Source organism: Sceloporus occidentalis, unplaced genomic scaffold, assembly GCF_023333645.1.
Source record: "Sceloporus occidentalis isolate IW3139 unplaced genomic scaffold, rSceOcc1.0.p SCAF_4, whole genome shotgun sequence".
NCBI classification, from domain to species: Eukaryota; Metazoa; Chordata; class Lepidosauria; order Squamata; family Phrynosomatidae; genus Sceloporus; species Sceloporus occidentalis.
Genome location: NW_028316984.1, coordinates 184,423,489 through 184,440,859, shown reverse-complemented (window position 1 = coordinate 184,440,859; position 17,371 = coordinate 184,423,489).

The window sequence follows — 17,371 nt, the reverse complement described above, 5'->3', positions numbered from 1 at the left end:
GGCAAGTGTCCTCCTCCTGTCATTAAATGGACATTAAATCGCATCGATATCCCACAATAACGGGATGATTTTCACATGACGTCCCATGACGTCACAATTACTGGGGCCATTATCCAATGAATAAAGTGGCAAAATCACGCCACTTTTTATTCACAGAAAAATTGGTCCATCTTCTATGTGACTTTTTCCAGATGAGTATCCTGTCAACCTTCCATCATTTTCTCTCAAAGCTAGAGCTCTTTCAACTGTTCTTCATAGAGCTTGGTTCCCAAACCCTTTACCATCTTGAGCTGCATCTGCACTACAGAAATAATGCAAGTTGACAATCTTTAACTGCCATGACTCAATAGTATGAAATTCTGGGATTTGTAATTTTGTGAGAGATTTAGAACTTTATCACACCCATTTTTGTCTCCATTACGGGTACGGAAAGTGGACACTCGTTTGCACGCACGACCTGTTGAAAATGGATTTTTACCGCACGTGAAAGCATCCTGCAATAGCCCCTTTTCCGTACCCCGGCACCAAGCCGTCCTGCTTCAGTGCTGTGGCGCGTGAAATGTTCTGGTCGGAAGTCTTCGAACCAAGCAAAATGGCGCCTGTCAGCACTGAAGCGGGACGGCTTGGTGCTGGGGAATGGAACGGGGCCTTTTGCAGGACGCTTTGGCGTGCGGTAAAATCCATTTTTGACAGGTCGCACACGCACACGGGCGTCCACTTTCCATACCCGTAACGGAGACAAAAACGGGTGTGATAAAGTTCTTAGTCTTCTCTGTTAGAGATCTCTAGTGCCACAACAAAGTACAAATTCTAGGATTCCATAGCACTGAGTTATGGCAGTTAAAGTGGTGAAAAAATTGCATTATTTCTGCAGTGCAAATGCAGCCTTGATCACTCTCCTCTGGATATTTTCCATCTTGCATATATTCTTCTTAACTGGTCATTCTCAGAACAGACATAGAACTCAGGGGATCCATTGACAATACACGATTATAAGACTATTATTCCACTCTCACTTCCATGGTTCCATTCTATAGAATCCTGGGCTTTGCAGTTTGGTGAGGCACTGGAGCACTCTAGGTGAGAATTCCAAATGGCCTTCCCTAAATTGCCAGTCCCAAGATCCCCTAGGATGGAACCCATGGCAGTTAAAACAGAATAATAGTGCTATAATTGTGTAGTGTGAATGGACCCCAGGTGAGGTCAAGCCAAAGCACAACAGAGTGGCATATTAAATCATTATTGATACTGGATCTAAATTTTGGGTAGTGCACTATTTCATGTAAAATCAAATTCTGTAATGAGAGCATAAGGTTGGTTTCCCCCCTCATTTTTGTTTTATTTTTCCAGCTCAGATATTCAAACAACAATACTTAGATCACTAATTCTTTCCAAACTTAATCAGAGAAGCTATTCTGAAATCTAAAGGAGGCATCAAAATATGTTGCATGAAGAGTGAAGAATCTTGCGTTCAATATGTGTTTTTCCTCTTGGTCTAACTGTTGTCACAGATGATCAACATGTGCTTCAACCAATTCCCTGGGGGGAAACTATCACTGCCTCAGTGCAACTGTAAAATGAATGGACCATCCAGAGATGGGGAAAAGAAGCTGCCAAAAAGCCCAGCTGTCAGAATACAGACTGCACCTGCATGAGATATAAATGCAACAAAAAAAGTAATTGTATTTTTCTGCCTTTTTTAAAAAAATCTTATAGATAATCTCTTCATATTTTTTCATTAGAAACAAAATGCTAGCTCTCCAGAAGTATGTTAAAGGCTGTTTGGTCTAGGCCCCACCATACAAAGAGATTTACAAAACACTACTAAGCTTAGAAAAGTTTCTTTCTGGGACTACAGACCCCAGAGCATCTCCATTGCCAGTGGGGAATTTTAGGGACTGTAATCAAAAAGGGCAGCTTTTCCAAACTAGATTCAAGATAGGTTGTGATTCAGCCAAAATTCAAGATTTTAACATGATTCGAAGACAAATTTCATTCTCCCATTGAAATCAGTTAATTTTTAAAGAGCTCAATTTGGCACTATCGTTCTAAGGTATGGGAGAGAGTTTTGTTGTTGTTGTTTTGACAGTACTCTTCCGAAACTCAATTTCTTCATATTCAAGGTGAAAATGTTTTTAAAGTATTTAAAATATTTGAATCCAAGAGAAGCTGAAACTGATTCACTGTTCCATCCACACCCAATGGGTTGAATACTCAAACACATAAAAGACTAGATCTGAATCCTTATGTGTTCAGCAATGCTAGTGCTGAACTGGCAGGCAGGTATAATGTGATCCTCTGCATCAGGGGTAGGCAACCTTTTTGAGCCGGGGGCCGGGTTGGTGTCCCCCAGACAACCGGGGGGGGGGGGAGCAAAAAATAATAATAATTAAATAATATAGGACAACATTTTCAAATGTAGGATACATTTTTTAAAAATGGAGGACATGCCAAAAAATTGGATGATTTTAAAAAAATGTTAATATAAATGCATGTTTCTTAGGCATGATCAAAATGGAGAACATTTGGGCATTATTCCTAGACAGATGGCAGAAATGGACTTCCCTTTCTGGCCAACCCCCCCTCCCCCCATTCCAAACAGCACATTTGGGCATTGAACATGGCTTTACTTAACGTGGCCTCTTGCATATTTCAGAGGCTTATTCCACAATCAAACCCCTTGGGTTTAACACTTATCATGGTTTAACATGGCTATGCATATTGAACATGTCGAGGTGGTTTCACCGTTCTTGCACCAAGTGTACTTCTCAGAAGTGTGTACTTGCTCAAGGGACTTTGGTTTTTCTTCACTGCGCATGAGTTTGTAAAAATCACAGCAATTTACATTGGCCTTGCCTCAGAGGCTTTCTGATATCAATATCACCATTAAAGAACCAAAAACACACAGAAAAGGCACTTTGGAAAGTCACACTCTCTTGGCTTCAGAAACAGTGCATGCATGCCTCTCAAGCTGACTCTCATCATCATCATCATCATCATCATCATCACACTATCACTGTCAAAACAAGGGAGACTTGTTAGCATTAAAAGCACGCAAAACACATTTTGGAAGGTGACACTCTCTCGGCTTAAGAAACAGTGCCTGCATGCCTCTCAAGCTGACTCATATCATCATCATCATCATCATCATCATCATCATCATCATCATCCTATCACTGTCAAAACAAGGGAGACTTGTTAGCATTAAAAGCACCCAAAACACATTTTGGAAGGTGACACTCTCTCGGCTTAAGAAACAGTGCCTGCATGCCTCTGAAGCTGACTCATATCATCATCATCATCATCATCACCATCATCACACTATCATTGTCAAACCAAGGGAGACTTGTTAGCATTAAAAGCACCCAAAATAAAAATTTTAAAAACCTTGAGGCCTCTGGCCACTCACCACCTCTTCTTTCCTCCTCTTCCTCCTGCTCCTTCTGCTCCTTCTGCTCCCCCTCCTTCTCCTCTTCCTCCTCCTCCTTCTGCTCCACCCCCTCCTCTTCCTCCTCCTCCTTCTGCTCCCCCCTCCTTCTCTTCCTCCTCTTCTTTCTTTTCCTCCTCCCCCTCCTCTTCCTCCTCCCCCCCTCCTCCATGCGCTGCACGGTCTGGGGGAGGGGTGGAGGAGGCAGAGAAGAAGGAGGTGGGCGGCGCAGGCCCGCACGGGGAGGTGGGGAGGGCGGCACGGGTCTTCCCCCTTTGCCTCCTCTGCCCCAGGCCACGCGGCCCTCCTCTTCCTCCTCTGCGCGGTGGATGAGGAGGAGGACAGTGCGGTCAAGCGGCCCAGGAGGAGGAGGAGGAGGCGGCGGCGGCGGCGGTGGCAGGACCTGGCTGGGGCCGGTCCTGCCACCTCTGCGGGCTGCATCCGGCCCGCAGGCCAGGGGTTGCCGACCCCTGCTCTGCATGCTATTAATAGTTTTCATATGAAATTTGTCTGGTGCCAGCAGTGGAGAACATTGTTCACTTTTGAGGAATTTATGAAAATTCACACATTTTTTCATCTAATGTAGGGGGAAAATTTGAATGTGAGAGAAAGTGAAACTGACAAGTTTTCTTCCCCTGAAATGATAGGGGGTTCGACTGGCTGGCCCTTGTGGTCTCTTCCATATCTGTAATTAAATGATACTGTGAAATCCACCAGGTGTAATTTCATCTCTGAAGTCAAATCTGAAGCAAAAGTTTCCAAACATTTCTTTCCAAACCCTGAACAAGACAAGGAGGGAGAATATAAGAGCCTTATGTGAAAACAACATGTTTCCATCAACCAATCCTTCTAAATCAGGAGTGACCAGTGACTAGGGGGCCCCTTTCCATGGACCCTTGAAAGGCAACAAACTATACATTGTGTCATTCTCAAATCCTTCTTATTTTCTTTACCAAAAGGCAGGCCATCATCACAGATTTTCATGTCAGCTTCTCACAGGGCTGTTCTATCAAGTCAAAGTAGTGCCTAGAGTGGCAGATGCCTGGAGATGAGATCCGAAGACAAGGTGTTGGAGGATAGACTTATCTGCAGTTCACAGAATGTCTTTCCCATCCCACCTTCAAAGTTGCTGTTGCCCTCAGCTAGCCAGTGTTGAACAGAAATGCTGCAGTACATGGAATGTTGGGAGGGCATGTTGTCCTTCATAGCTGAGACCAAACTGCAAGAGTAATTTCTGCTTAGAGGAGTGTTTTTCCAAGATTCCTGGGAGATAAATGGCTTGTGCTTTCTTTCTTTCTTTGTCTGCCTTTCTATCTGTCTGTTTTTTCAGTGGGTTTTAGTAGAGTGCAGAGATTGGGAAAATTACCTTTTGGACTACAGTTCCCAGATTCCTCCAGCAAGCATGAGGGATACTGGGAGTGGTAGTTCAAAAGTCACTTTTTCAGGCTATGAGATGGTGATGGTGATGGTGATGATGACACTAATATCTCAGACCACAGCCAAGGCTTGTAGATTCTTTTTGTACAATATTGCCAAAATCCGACCATATCTCTCCACATCTACTGCCAAGATCCTGGTCCATGCCCTAGTGATCTACTGTAACGTCCTCCTGGCTGGGCTTCTTCTTTCTCACCTCCGTCCTTTAATCTCTGTCCAGCATTCAGCTGCACGCATTATCACTTCCACCTACCGCTCTGACCACATCTCTCCTGTGTTGGCATCCCTTCACTGGCTCCCTCTCCCTTTCCGCATTCAGTATAAGCTCCTGCTGTCAACATTCAAAGTCCTCCATGGACTGGCCCCTCCTTACTTATCAGACCTTCTTTCTCCTCGCCTTCCCACCAGGGCCCTCCGTTCTGGTAGTCAAGGGTTCCTGTCTCAGCCCAGGATTTCCTCTGCCCCATCCCGGATTCGCCCCTTTTCACTTGCTGCCCCTCACTCCTGGAACCTTCTTCCTCCACAAGCAAGAGCCATCACTTCTTTAACCAGCTTCAAAACGGAGTTGAAAACCATCCTGTTCAGAGAAGCCTTCCCAGGCATTGCATAATTGTCACTTACTATCTGATGTTCTTTTGTTGCCTGTTTATCGAACCATTTCCAGTATTGCTATGTATTGTATATGTATTATCCTACTTGAGAGTATGTATTTTCCCTGGATGAAGATTAACCTTCAATTTTGAAGCCAAGCCCTCCCTCCAGTCCATCTGCCTTGGTCCAGGCCTCGGAGGTAGAGAGGAACTGCTGGACCTCTTACCCTTTCCCGCCACAACTCCCTTCTCCTTCTGTGTCATGTCTTTTTAGATTGTAAGCCCGAGGGCAGGGAACCGTCTAACTAAAAATATTGCATGTACAGCGCTGTGTAAATTTACAGCGCTTCATAAATAAAGGTTAATAATAATAATAATAATAATAACATTTAAAACAAAAGGCACAGAATACAAAGGACAAAAAATGTCCCAACATTTAATGTGCAGTTAAAAATAGTTAAAGGCTTTCATGGCCGGCATCCACCTTTTTTGTGGATTTTTTGGGCTGTGTGGCCATGTTCTAGAAGAGTTTCTTCCTGACGTTTCACCAGCATCTGTGGCTGGCATCTTCAGAGAATGCTTGCCTGGAAAAAGTGGGTCTATATATACTGTGTGAGCCTGGGAATGCAGGAGAGATTTGCATGTGTATTGTCCTGTGCTGATGGCAGGCCTCAGGCTGGGAGGCTACTACAAAAGAGGATTAATGTCTGCTGATTGGTGATCATTATCTTCTGGGAAAGCCCCTGAAGATGCCAGCCACAGATGTTGGCAAAACATCAGGAAGAAAATCTTCTAGAACATGGCCACACAGCCCGAAAACCCCACAAAAACCTATAACAATAGTTAACTGTTAAAAAGGGCAAATGGAAAAAGAGACATATTTCCTGGATATTAGTAAACAAATATGATATAATCATAAAATCTAATTAATACTTGGCATCTCCCTGGCAATTTTATTTAACTCTCTCTTTCTAATCTTTTTTGCAACCATGGCAAAAAGAGCCACACTATGTGTTACACAGTCGTTGGTGTCACTCAAAAGGGATTGGACCAAATAAACAGTAGAGCTCCCACTTTTGTTTGTCAGCAAGGGTGTTAAAAATTTCTTTCTAGGGTCGCTGTACAATGGACAAATTAACAAATAATGAACAATATCCTCCACCTGAGGCTGACTGCAGATGCATAGTCTGTTCTCAAAAGACATTTTGTTGTAGTGTCCATCTAGAACCGCAGTAGACATTACTTGATGTCGTAGCTGAGTGAAGGCAATTCTCAAAGTAGGCAACTTGAGTTTAGTCAAATATCTGGCTCTAAAATGTTCAGTCTTCAAAAAAGAGAACCAAAAGGAGAATTGTGAGGTCCTAATTGACTGCAGATCTTTTCTTGAATCAGTCCAAAAGAGGAATTCCCTTAATCGCCTCTTATCCATGCCAATAATAGTGGTCAACTCAGAAAAGTTATATTTTTGTAAAAGAATTTGAAAACTTGATTTCCAGAACTGGTTGTTGCACATAAATTGCCACCGAATCCCACCCAGGTCCAACTTAGATGACCCAAGCTATATCCGTGACAGATCCAGGTTGCGATTGGGCAGCGATGTATGTATGGGAACCGGCTGAGTCCTGAATTAGCACTGAATTCAGGAAAGATAAGCTGCTCTTTTTACTCCATACAATAGAGTCCTAAGACTCTGTCCATTAGAATATATTTAACAGAAACTATAACTCAGTGATTTTTTCCATATGGAATAGCCTACACTGAGTCTCTGGTAGCAATAGCTAAAATGTTCAGTACCAACAAATGAGACTGGATAAAAAGGATGGGAAACATGTAGTTTTCCAGATGTTGTTGGACTACATATCCCATCAATCTTCACCATTAGCTGTGCTGCCCAGGCCTGATAAGAGCTATGCTCTGATGGGCCTACTTTCTTCATCCCTGGTGGAGAGCCATTGCCATCCAAAACATACAGTCCTGTCCTAGATTGGCAAATATGCTGTCTGGGGGATTCTAGGAATTGTAGTCCAAAAGGCTACATTTCCAGACACTATATAGTCAGTACATTCCCTGTATCCACACAAGATACATTCCCAGATTTACACAAGTAATAGTGAACCCTATTAAAATGAATTAGTTCTGGTGGAACTTGACCATAAAGTCTCACTGGAGGGCTTAACAATTCCTAGAGAGAGTATTTCTAGGTCCTCTAGTGTGACTCTATGTTCAACCTCTGCCAGAAGCATACTGTGCTGGAGGACCTAGAAAATGCTTAGAGAGAAGGTATTTTTTGAGACACAGGTAAGTGAAACCACAGGTACTGGTCCCACGGATATGAGGGTGGTGCTGTAATTATAAACATTAATGTCTCATAAAAATCTAATATGGCATATAAGCATGGACAGAAGGCAGTGCAACTGAATACATGGTGAACTTTCACAATAACAGAAGCACTATAGAAGCCATTTTGGTGTGGTTGACCCTTCAGCTTCTCACAGGGCTCTCCTTAACTTGTTTACCTGGTTATCCTCTTCTGACCCCAAATGGCATCAGCTCTCTAGGATCTCAGGCAGAAGTCATTCCCAGCCCTGCTACCTGACATCATATTGACTAGAAATGCCAGTGGTTGCACAACCAAGACCTTCTGCACACAAAGCTTGTGCTGTGCCACTGAACTGGAGTCCTTTCTCTGGGAAGATCCACCAGGCTACTAAGATCCAATGTGGTCTGTCAGCAAGACTATGTTGGACTTGGACTGGAGAGTTTGTGGTTTTAAATCCCTTCTCACTCATGAAGCTCCCAGGGTGGTCTTAAGCAAGTCATGTTCTCACAGCCTAATATAGACTCCAGGATTGTGGTTGTTGTTGTTGCTGCTGCTGCTACTGCTGCTGCAAGGGAGCAACCCTGTTTGCTTCACTGAAGTTATAAGAAGGCGGCTATGGAAATATATTAAGTCAATAGTACCACATTTGTTTAGACTCCATTTCCAATGTACTTTTTCGTTGGCACTAGGACAGCAACTCTTTCCCTTTACTTTTAGTTGTACTCTGACAAGTTCAACTTGACCACAATTTACACTGTGGTTGTCATTACTCAATACCAACGACATTTAGGTTTCCAAGTTTTTTCTTTAGAGTGGTAACACTGGGCTTTCAGTGACCTACAGAAAGAGCTTTAGGAAACACCAGCTGGTTGTATATGAATGGAGGTACTAAGAGTTCTCACCACCACTCACGGAAAGAATTGTAGGAGACACTTACTGGTGGCCAATGCCAGGAATAACAATTACCCACAATCCATTAGGCTAACATGGAAAGTCATCAAAGAAACCAGCCCTATAGTCCTACCTCATGAAGAGGTTTTCATTTATTTCAATGTGAGATTTCTATGTTGCACACAGGCTTACTGCTTTTTAGCCAGAAATTTGAAAGTCTGGTTCTAAGCACATTTACTAAGAAGTAAACCCCAGTGACTTCTATGAAACACACTTGCAAGACAGTGAGTGTACTTAGGTAGGGTCAGGTTATCCATGAGGAACAGCTTAAGACATTGAGTATGTTTAGCTTGGAGAACAGAAGATTACCATGATAGCAATCTTTAAATATCTGAAGGGATGTCATATAAAAAATGGACCCACTTGTTTTCTGCTGGTCCAGAAATTAGAACAGGGATTAGTGGAAACAAATTACAAGAAAAGAGTTTAGATTGCATCTAAACATTAGGAAGAACTGTAAGAGCTGTTCAACAATGCAATATACTGCCTCAGAGGTTGATGGACTCTCCATCTTTGGAGGTCTTTAAATGGAGGTTGGATGGACATATTTCAGGAGTGCATTAGTTGTGTATTCCTGCATGGCAGGGGGTTGGACTAAAAGTCCCTTGTGGTCCCTTCCAGCACTATAATCTTATAATTCTATTATTCTATTCTAACCATAAATGTCCATACTTTTGTCTTTAGAACCACCTATTCCAAAAAGAAACAAAAAGTATCATAGTACAAATAGCTCATTCTGGCTCTTAGAAAAGCTGGCACTTTCCCAAATTCTTATCAAGGTGGCACAGTCATGCTAAAGCCATTATCAATGAATTTGGGATTGCGTGGATGAGGAGGAGCAATAAAACAGTGATAGAGCATCTGCTTGGGCAAGGATGGGCAAATGCATGGGGGGGGAAGGAACCAATGTGTTCCAGATGCCCCAGAATGCAATGTAATCTTGCAGCACCCTTTGAGACTAACTCAAACTAAGCTGTAGCATGAGCTTTTGTAGGCCTGGTCTACTTCCTCAGATGCATGGAGTGAACTCATGCCCAGGAAGGACCTTTATTGACTGTATGAATGGAAATGCAAGATTCAAGGGTATTGTGATGAGGTGGCAAATCCAATTGTAACAATGGTCATTGAGGGACAAAGGCAGGAGAAAATATGTTGCCTGTGATCAGTGTGGGTGGATGACCATATAAATGGTGGAGTGGGTTTTGGAATGTGGTGTGTGCAGTCTGCAAACCAGAAAGGAAATATGTTAACTATCTAAGAGCAACCAGTGTTATAATATGAGTAGTGTGCCAGGAAGCATTTGTCTTTGTTCAACCCACTGTTGATGGACTGGAGTTTGTGAATATAACCTAATTCAGCTGTTTCTCTTTCCAATCTTCCTTTGTAGTTTTTTGTTCAAGGACTGTTGTCCTGAGGTCAGAGATGGAATGCCCAGGAAGACAAGTGTTCTGCAACAGGCTTTTGTGTATTCTCATCCCTAATATCTGATTTATGCGCATTTATCCTCTGGCACAGAGATTGGCCTGTTTGCCCAATGCAGAGTGCTGTAGGCATTGTTGACAGAGGATAGCATATATCATATTAGAAGATGAGCAAGGGAAAGTGCCTCTAATATTATACTGACATTTCCTGAGTAGATGTGTAGGCAGAGTTGGCATCTAGGTTTGTGGCAAGGTCTTGTACTCGTCTCCCCATTTGTGTTGTGAGCTCTTCTATAAATAAGTAACTGAGATTGGGAGGTTATCTGTAGGCAAGTAAAGGCCTGCCACCAAGAGTCTTTGGAATATATCACATGGAGCTTTTTGGAGATTTTTCAGCTCAGATCCGAGGTGTCTGCAGGTCCAACGATGCGGATTCATGTCATAACGTGAATGTGATATCACCTGCGATTTATTTGTATGGGAGCTCCTACCTTGGCACTTCCGCAGTGAATCCAAAGTGACTCCTCATTTTGTTGAATTCGGTACAGAAGTGAATTCACAGAATTTGCATTCAAGCTCACTTCAATTTCACTCCAAACTGGTCTGGTGTGGAATGCAACTTTGCTTCCCTCCCAGTACACCCCCCTCCAAACCTCCAAAGTGGCAAATTTCCCATGATGCTGTGCTGCAATTTTGCCCCAATTGCTTCTGTTGCTCGGAAGGGTAGATGACAGGGACGGAGAGAATGAACAGGAGGCTGGGAGGAGCAACAAACTCCAGCTCCCAGAATTCCATGGCCTCGAGCCAAGGACCCCACAACAAATTCCAACTCCCAGAATTCCATAGCACTAAGCCAGGACAGTGAAAGTGGAGTTAAACCGGAGGCAACTATTACAAAGGGAAGGAGAGAGGATTGGATTTAGGGAGGTGGTATTTTAGGGAGCATGGAGAATAATTATAATATTTATAATTTTAAAAAAACAAAAAATTGTTTATAAAATAATAATAATAATTTTTTTTAAATAATAAATTATTAGTTTGCTGAGGCACCAGAGCTGTCTGGCAGAGACAGCTCAATGTCTCAGGACATTACAGTTCCCAGAATTCCATAGCACTGAGCCAGACTAGTTAAAGTGGAGTTAAACCAGATTATCTCCTCAGTGCGGATGCAACCTGAGAGAAGGCAACTGTTTCAAAGGGAAGGAAAGTGGATTGGATTCAAGAGGTGGTATTTTAGGGAGCATGGAGAATAAGGGAAACCGGATCATTTCTGCACTCCTCCAAAATGGGTCTCCTTCAGATCCAAAGGATTTACTTCCAAGTAAACCTGCAGCTTCTACACTGATTATTTTGCAGTGAATAATAATAATAATTCCATAATAATTTGTGTAGCCTGAGGATATGGATAGGATCCTTGGAGAAGTGAGAGCCACCACGTGTGTACTGGACTCTTGCCCTTCCTGGCTCTTGAAATCAGCTAGAGGGAGACTGGCCGAGTGGGTAAAGGGAGTGGTGAATGCTTCACTGCAGCAAGGGAAATTTCCATCCTGCCTAAAGGAAGCTGTGGTGAAGCTGTTACTGAAAAAGACCTCCCTGGATCCATTCTTGACAACTATCAGCCAGACTCTAATATTCCATTCCCAGGCAAGGTTCTGGAATGAGTGGTGGCCTCTCAGCTCTAGGAATTTCTAGATGAAATGGATTATCTGGATGCATTTCAATCTGGCTTCAGGCCTGTCTATGGCACAGAGACTGCTTTGGTCACCTTGGTGGATGACCTTCGCAGGAAACTGGACAGGGGGAATGTGTCCCTGTTGGTCCTGTTAGATATCTCAGCGGCTTTTGATACCATTGACCATGGTATCCTTCTGAGCCACCTCTCTGGGATGGGGCTTGGGGGCACTTTTATGCAGTGGTTCCAGTCTTTCTTGGAGGGGCGGACCCAGAAGATGGTGTTGGGGGACTCCTGTTCTACTCCTTGGCTGCTGGCCTGCGGGGTCCCACAAGGTTCTGTTTTGTCCCCCATGTTGTTTAACATCTACATGAAACCGCTGAGAGAAGTCATCTGAAGTTTTGGGGTGTGATGTCATCAGTATGCTGATGACACCCAACTCTTTCTCTCCTTTCCATTTGATTCCAAGGAAGCTGTCTCTGTGCTGAACCAGTGTCTGCTGTCAGTAATGGACTGGATGAGGGCAAACAAACTCAAGCTTAATCCAGACAAGACGGAGCTGCTCCTGGTTAGTCATAAGGCAGATCAGGGAATTGGGGCTATGCCTGAGCTTGATGGGGTTACACTCCCCCTGTTTTAAATTTTATATTTGTAATTTTTATATTTTTAATGATTTTAATTGTACAATTTTAATTGTTGTGTTTTATGTGTGTTAGCTGCCTTGGGTCCTACTTTGGGAGAAAGGTGGGATAAAATAAATAAATATTGAGTCAGACTATTGGACCAACAGCCCAGCATGATCCTCACTGGTGAGCAGCAAGGCCACTTCCAAACCACACACATATAGGGATGTGATTCTGCTTTAACTGCCCTGGATGCATCCTATGGAATCCTGAGGTTTGTAGTTCCCTGGCTGAGAATTTTAAATACCACTTTCTAAAGGTCTCAAGTGTCATAGGATCAAACTGAAGTATACATTTATTATGCCTTTCCATATTTTTGAAGAAAGATGGCTGCTGGTCATGGCACATGATTTTCTTCATCTCTTGCAGTTAGTATGGTTTGGGGGTGATCAATCATTGAAAGGTAAATATGGACTTAATTTGAAAATCTCACTGCTAAGGTATGCATCTTTGAGGAAATCCATTGTGTGAGAGGAAAAATAGGTTAATCATAACGAATATGCATTCCTCTTAATGTCTAGTTTGATCCATAGTCAGAGGTGTTTTCTATTTCTGAACCCACAACTTTTTTTCTTCTAATTCTTTTAAGATTATTATTTATTATTTCATCCTTAAGACACCAATGCTGGTTTTAATTCCTGTATTTACTAGCTGTGATTTATATTTGTTTGGGTGCATTGGTACAATTGCAGTTGTGCTTGTGTGCTAGATTAGATTTTAAGTTTTTTTTAAACTTTTCTTAGATTTTTAAAACTGAATTACTGTCCAATTCATTTTGGAAGATTCTCAGGGAACTTTTTTAAATCGGCAAAATGCAACAAAATTCAAAATCCACAAAAGAGTGATATTTTTATTGGCCAAAAAAATTGCACAAGATACATCATGCAAACTTTCAAAATTACATTGGCTTCTAAATCAGGCAAAAGAAGTCTAAAAAAGAAAAGAAAAGTGACATTGACATTGACAGAGTAACAACCCTATGTTTTGTATCATATGTTGTTTCTATCTCTTGGCCATATTGTTTAGTACAAAACACCTACAAGCATAACATTCAATGTTTCATCTTGTTTGACTTAAAAAGGCAACTTCCTTCCCATCAGTTAAAATAAAATTGTTAAAAAGGACAGTACAAGACATCTAAGAGAGCCAGCATGGTATAGTGGTTTGAATGTTGGACTATAGCTCTGGGTAACCTTGGGCAAGCCATTCAGCCTCAGAGGAGGGAATGCAAATTCTCTCTGAACAAATCTTGCCCAAGAAAACCATGTTGGCCTTTGGGTCAACATAATTTAGAAATAACTTGATGGTACACGACAAAAAGAAGATGTGCATGTGGAAGAATTAGTTTTGAGGACAGGGTAGCTTAAAGGCAGGGGCTTTTGGAGTGAAGAAATGTACACCCACACTTGCATAAGTGACTGAATGCCACTAGGGTAAATAGGGGAGGAAGTATTTAGGCCCTCAACAGACCGGCGATAAACGCTGGCATTGGGGCAGAGTGGGTGTGTGGTTATTGCACGCTGGCTGCCCCGACTCCACCCCCATAATGCCGCATGCCCCACTGCATTTGGGTGGCATCATGCCACATCTTTGGTGCAGCATGTAGATGCGCTGCACCAAAAAGCTGCAGAAGAGTCGCTGCAGCAGCAAAAAGGAACTGCTTTTTGCAGCTTCTTTTTGAGCTGGATTGCGAGTGTGGCATACGGTTGCCGTGTATCCAACCCAGTGCTTCCAGGGGAGGTACGGAGCTGTCTCTTAGGGGCCATTACTGAGCCTGGTAGTTACAGTTCCTTGGTTGTGTTCTCTATTTATCTTGTCTGCTCTGATGTTTTCTCATCTTTAGACTGTCCAGTACTCATGGGCTTGACTTCACTTCCTAACACACACCTTTTCCTCTTAGTCATGTAGCTGGTGGTAGCAGAACCCATCTTTTCCTTCTGCCAAATCTGAAGTTATCTTGAATAAATTCTCTTCTCACTGTAGTTGCTCTTTTGTTGATAGTTTCAAATATTGGCTTTCATATAAACCATACTGAATTTTGTGCTGAAATTTCTTTCATTGATTCCAGTGGGTATTAAGAGGGCTTAACTTCAGCTGAAGCATAGTGAACATAATTGAGGCTAAGAATAAGGTCATTCATCTTGACTTAAGTAATTTCTTTGCTGAGCGATATAAAAAGTGAAACAAGAAAGAAGGCCAAATCATGGAAGACAAGATTGTCAGTTGTTTAACGTCAGTGGGTGCTCTACACTGTAGAAGTAATGCAATTTGATACCACTTTAAGTACTGTAGCACCATCCTTGGATCTGTAATTTTATAAGGTCTTTAGCCTTCTCTACCAAAGTGGGCTGGTGCCTCAAAAAACTACAAATCATAGTTTATTGAGAGTATGTATTATTCCAATATATTCTAGTCATGTAAGCTGCCTTGATTGCTGCAGCAGAAAGGTGGAGTATAAGAATAAAGTTTATTATTTATTTATTATTAAGTTTATAAGATTCTGTGGGATGGAGCCATGGCAGTTAAAGTGGTGTCAAACTGCATTATTTCTAAAGTGTAGGTGCATCCAGAATTTCACTGTGTAATCTGAATCTTTCATCATGAACAAAAAGATCCTCTTTCTTGCACTTCTGGCTTCTTCTAGCATCAGTTCCCCACCCCATTTCCCCCCAAACAATTGGTTGCATAAACCTAGCTCTGATTCTTTGCTGCTTTTGTATTCATGCTTAAGTTGGGTTGAGTGGCTTAATGTATCTTTCAAAACTACCTTTTCTTTGGTGTCCTTAATCTCTATTATTCTGCTCTGGTTTCTGGATAATTCTTTATTTAATTTTTTTTAAAAATTGTTTCAAGGTGATGGCTTTTTTTTTTAACAAAGGAACTCTGGGAATAGAGAAAATCTTTTAATCCTCCCAGCACTAGCCTTAAGTGACCTTCAAATCAGGCTGCTAACTCAAACATTATTAGCAATATTTTCCTCACAGCCTGAAGAAAAGCTTACAACAGAGAGAGACCTCCAACGATTAATTATTTTTGGCACCGAAAGGAAATCAGTTAAAACCCAATTACATGCCTTTAAAATACAGACAGCTCAAAAAAAGGTGGGGGAAATCTCGCCTGCTGATTATAAGCTGATAGTAACCATACTTTAGAGAGACATCTTGGTGTAGTGGTTTGAGCATTGGACTATGACTCTGGAGATCAGGGTTTGATTCCCTGCTCAACTATGGAAACTCCCTGGGTGTCCCTGAGTGAGTCACATGCTCTCAACCTCAGAAAATTCTGTGATATCTTTGCCTTAGGGTCATCATAACTCAGGAATGACTTGGAAGCACACAACAACACAAATAGAGCTAACATTTCCCCCTTTTTTATTTTTTTGTGGGTTTTTCAGGCTATGCAACCATGTTCTAAAAGACTTTGTTCTTGATGTTTCACCAGCATCTGTAGCTGGCATCTTCAGAGAATGCTGTGTATTGTTCTGTTGTTAGATCTCCCATTTGTGTTGCTATTGTTAGAAAGCAATAATATCCAGCACTTAAAGAAGTGAGAGCCAGTGTGGTGTAATGGTTTGAGCACTGGAATATAACTCTGGAGACCAGAATTCAAATTGCCACTTGGCAATGGAAACCCATTGGGTGAGCTTGGGCAAGTCACAACCTCTCAGCCTTAGAGGAAGGCAAAGGCAAACCCACTCTGAATAAATGTTGCCAAGAAAACCCTACGATAGGCTCACCATAAATTGTAAGTGACTTGAAGGCACACAGCCATGACACAACCATCATACTGCTGGTTGGGGAAGAATGTGGTGTCAGCCTTCATTAAGAGTTTTTGCATTTTCTGATTTGTCTACTTTCTTCTTATGTTCTAGATTCCCAAATTCTCTCAAGGCACAGGTGAGCAACATACAACTTGCCCAGTCCACTCTTTGGCTTCCCTGTCCTTGCTACTGCTGAACTGTAAGTGCTTTACTGATTATTACTGGCAACAAAACAATCCACATGTTTCTTTAAAAGCAAGCTGTGCAAAGAGCACATTACTTGTTTTAAAGAGGAACTGTGTATGCTTCCTGGATGAACAATTTCTGGTTTAAAACAAGGTGTGTACTTCCCCACATTTTTTTTAAAAATGCAGATTTATTTCCATTGTGCCACCAAAATTCAGTGGTGTAATGGCTGTTTTTTCTTTAATATGCAATTTTTGCTGTGTTGATGGTGTGGCAGCAGAGTGTAGCCTGACAGCTTATCAGAAGGGTCTTTTCTTCAGACCTAGATATGGCCTTTACCTATGGACTCTTTAACATGGCGAAAAGTAACAGGAGCATAGTGGGATGCTCCTGTCACTATTGCACAATTGCTTGAAGATTATCAGATGATCTCGTGTGATGTTCCCATAATCGTTGCATTATCTCACAAGTAAAAAGTAATTTTAGCACCCTTTTCATTCAGAGAGCTTTCCTGTGAATGAAAACTGGCACTAAAATTACTCTTTATTCATGGGATAATAATAAAAATAAATAATAAAATTTATTTCTATATCGCTTTTCCGCAGTGATCAAAGCGGTGTACATAGTAACATTATTAAAACAACATAAAATTAAAACCACATTACATTAATTACAATATACAATTAAAATCCAGTTCATAGGTGTATGTAAGTGAGAGGGAGAAGGGGATCAAACATAACTTCAATGTACACGGGGGAATGCTTGGTTAAAGAGAAAGGTTTTAAGTCTCTTTTTAAATAGTTCAAGGGAGGTAATGAGACGGAGCTCCTCGGGAAGACTATTCCAATGCTTGGGGGCCGTTACTGAAAAGGCCCTCTGAGAAGTAGTAACATATCTCGAAGTAGGGACTTCGAGCAAGTTCTT